This window comes from Meleagris gallopavo, chromosome 1 (genome assembly GCF_905368555.1).
Source record: "Meleagris gallopavo chromosome 1, MGAL_WU_HG_1.1, whole genome shotgun sequence".
In the NCBI taxonomy this organism is placed as follows: domain Eukaryota; kingdom Metazoa; phylum Chordata; class Aves; order Galliformes; family Phasianidae; genus Meleagris; species Meleagris gallopavo.
In genome coordinates this window covers 178,207,674-178,211,058 of record NC_139404.1, presented here as the reverse complement: position 1 = coordinate 178,211,058, position 3,385 = coordinate 178,207,674, and the positions used below count along the sequence as shown (strand labels likewise).

General features: G+C 49.2%; 1 pseudogene; it reads left to right on the top strand.

The window, feature by feature from the left end:
- Nucleotides 1-288: 288 nt before the first annotated feature.
- Nucleotides 289-1,338, top strand: LOC146545805 (uncharacterized; annotated as a pseudogene).
- Nucleotides 1,339-3,385: the final 2,047 nt, after the last annotated feature.

Sequence of the window (3,385 nt, the reverse complement as noted above, 5' to 3'; positions counted from 1 at the left end):
AGAGCTGGCAGTGCCCACTCTTATCTCTTGAGTTTGACCTTGACCCTTTGCCGTGAGGCTAAAAGCAGGCCTCGGGAGCTAGCTTCTGCCTATGTAATGTGCCAGGTGGGAAGAGGGTGTTACTGTACACTGACAACAGGGAGGAAAGTCAGAGCGTGAGCACAGCCCGTATGTTACTGCAACAGCAGATGTGGGGGGTGGGTCTTGTGGCAGAACGCGTGAGTGCTTTTGTCTTTGCTCAGGATACCAGCTCTCCTACTGACAGGTCCTGAGACTGCAGGTTCAAACATGCTCTCTACCAAATAGCGGGCTTGCCCCAAGAGGACTGTGGCGACTCAGACAGAGAGCCTGCCCAGAAATGTGGCTGTTCAGGTATCTGCCTGCAGGCAGTGCCTGAGCCTACTGCTGCCTGGGGAGGATGGGAAGGATGCCACCTGTATGAGGTGTGAGCAGATGGATGAGCTGCTCAGCCTGATGATGGAGCTTAGGGAGGAGTAGAGAGATTAAGGACCATCAGGGAGTGTGAGCGGGAGATTGACTGGTGGAGTGATTCTCTGCAAGAAAGACACAGAGATTGCACCCACTGAACTGTAGTGGACCCTCTCCCTTGCTGTAGTTGAGCAGAGAGCCAACTTGATAGGAGGAACAGGTCCCAGCTCGGTGATGCAGGTAACCCCCATCCCAACCTACCTCGGTTCCCCAGGTGCCTTTATGTAATAGGTTCGAAGCCCTGAAACCAGAGGGAAAGGTGAGTGAGAATGAGGTGGGAGGACTGCCTCCAAGCTTGTCTAAGGTGAGATGGTCAGCTCCACACTTGAAGACTGCCTCCTCCAGTAAAGAAAGTAGGGTGATAGTTATAGGTGACTTCCTTCTAAGAAGAACAGAGGGTCCAATGTGTCAGCCTGACCCTACCTGTAGGGAGGTGTGCTGCCTCCCTGAGGCCTGAGTCAGGGATATTTCTAGAAAACTTCCCAGTCTGATCCGCCCCTCAGATTTTTATCCTTTATTGATAGTTCAGGCTGACAGTGATGAGGTCACTGACAGAAGCCTGAGAACTATGAAAAATGATTTTAGGGGACTGGGGAGGTTAGTTGATGGAACAGGCATACAAGTAGTATTTGCCTGTATTCCTACAGTGGCAGGGAAGGACACTGAGAGGAGCAGAAAAGCCCATCTTTTAAGCACATGGCTGAGAGGTTGGTGCAAATGCAAGAGTTTTGGGTTCTTTGATCATGGGGCAGTCTACTTGGCATCTGGCCTGAGGTCTGGCAATGGGTATCACCTGTCTCAAAGGGAGAAATGGAGCTGGCAGGACTCGAAGAGAAGACTTTAAACTAGATATGAAGGGGGAAAGGGATAAAACCAGGCCTGCTAGAAATGAGCCTGGGGATTAGGGCTAATAATGGGATTAGGGCTGAGGTGAGGGGCTCAGCTGAAGTGCATCTACACCGATGCACGCAGCATGGGCAACTAACAAGAAGAATCGGAAGCCATTGTGCAACTTCCATAGGTAAGCTAAGACCTAGCTGCCATTATGGAAACATGGTGGGACCACTCCCATGACTGGAGTGCTGCAATGGATGGCTACAGACTCTTCAGGAAGAATAGGCAAGGAAGGAGGGGTGGCGGTGTGGCTCTCTATGTGAGAGAGTGCTTTGATGTTATTGAACTCATGGCTGGGGATGATAAGGTTGAATCCCTATGGGTAAAGAACTGGGGAAGGGCTGACAAGGCAGACATCCTGGTGGGTTTCTGTTATAGACTGCTGAATCAGGATGAAGAGACAGATGAGGTGTTCTACAAGCAGCTGGCAGAAGCTGCACAATTGCCAGCCCTTGTCCTCATGGCGGACTTCAACTTCCCTGACATAGGGGGAGTCCCCTGGGATTCAGTCTTAGAGAGTAAAGAGGTCCAAGATGACTGGTCACTCTTCAAGAAGGAAGTCTTAAAGGCGCAGGAGCAGGCTGTCCCCATAAGCCGCTAAATAAGCTGGCGACGAAGAAGACCGGCGTGGATGAATAGGGAGCTATTCTTGAGGCTCCAGGAGAAAAAGAGGATCTGCCTCCTATGGAAGAAGGGATGGGCAACTCAGAAAGAGTACAGAGAAGTTATTAAGATGTACAGAGAGAAAATCAGAAAGGCAAAAGCCAGCTTGAACTCAACCTGGCCACCCTGGTAAGAAGGAACAAGAAACTCTTTTACAAATATATGAACAGTAAGAGAAGGACCACAGAGAATCTCCATTCTTTACTGGATGAGGCTGGGAATGTGACCACTGAGGATAAAGAAAAGGCAGAGGTTCTGAATGCCTTCTTTACGTCTGCCTTTAAAAGTCAGACCAGTTATCCTCAGGGTTCTCCACTCTCTGACCTGGTAGTCTCAGCTGGGGAGCAGACAAAACCCCTCATGATTCAGGAGGACACAGTCACAGACCTACTACTCCAGCTGGACTGCCACAAGTCCATGGGGCTGGATGGGATTCACCCGAGGGTGCTGAGGGAACTGGCAGAGGTGATAGCCGAGCTGCTTGCCATTATCTATCAGTGCTCCTTGTTGACTGGTGAGGTCCCAGAAGACTGGAGGCTTGCCAGCGTGATTCCAATCTACAGGAAGGGTTGTAAGAAGGACCCAAGGAGCTACAGGCCTGTTAGCCTGACCTCGGTGCCAGGGAAGGTTATGGAGTGGATTGTCTTGAGGGAAATCACGCGGCACGTGTGGGACAACCCGGGGAGTTCGTCATGGATGCAGATACTCTGAATCCCTTGGTGTTTTCAGACAGGTAAGCAATAATTTATTGAGGATTGAAAGTTAATCTTTATAGATGCAGAATTCCAGGAGAGCTTGGCTGTTCAATTGCAAGTCCATGCTGGAGCAGACTTTAAAGTATCCCTTACAGCACATGGTTATATATATATTCACACCATCCTTGTACCAATATGGGCTTAAGGTCTGGCAGATTTCCCAGATCACCATAAGTCTCAAACAACAAAGGCACAATGTGCAGCCAGAGAAAGCTGTGAGCCAAGCAGACGGGGTCATGTTGTGCCACCACTTGCTTCAAAACCTCATAAAGGAAGGGCTGGGCATTGTCTGATCTCAGAGGGACTTGTTCGGATAAATTATTTCTACAGAGAGGATCTTGCAGTATAATGCTTCAGCTGTCCTTACTCTTTCAGACATGGAAAGCAAGAGAACACATCGAGCAGAATTAGACAAGTCCTCACTCAGAGGACTGGTTAAATAATCCACTGTTATGTTACGGTAAAGAAAGTTATGGTCTAGTTGCAGAGGCAGCATCAGAATGGACAAAGATGATGAAAATGATTTAAACAACACCAAAAAATCACCCTGCAAGTGGTCTGTTCCTGAAAACTCTCTCTCCACA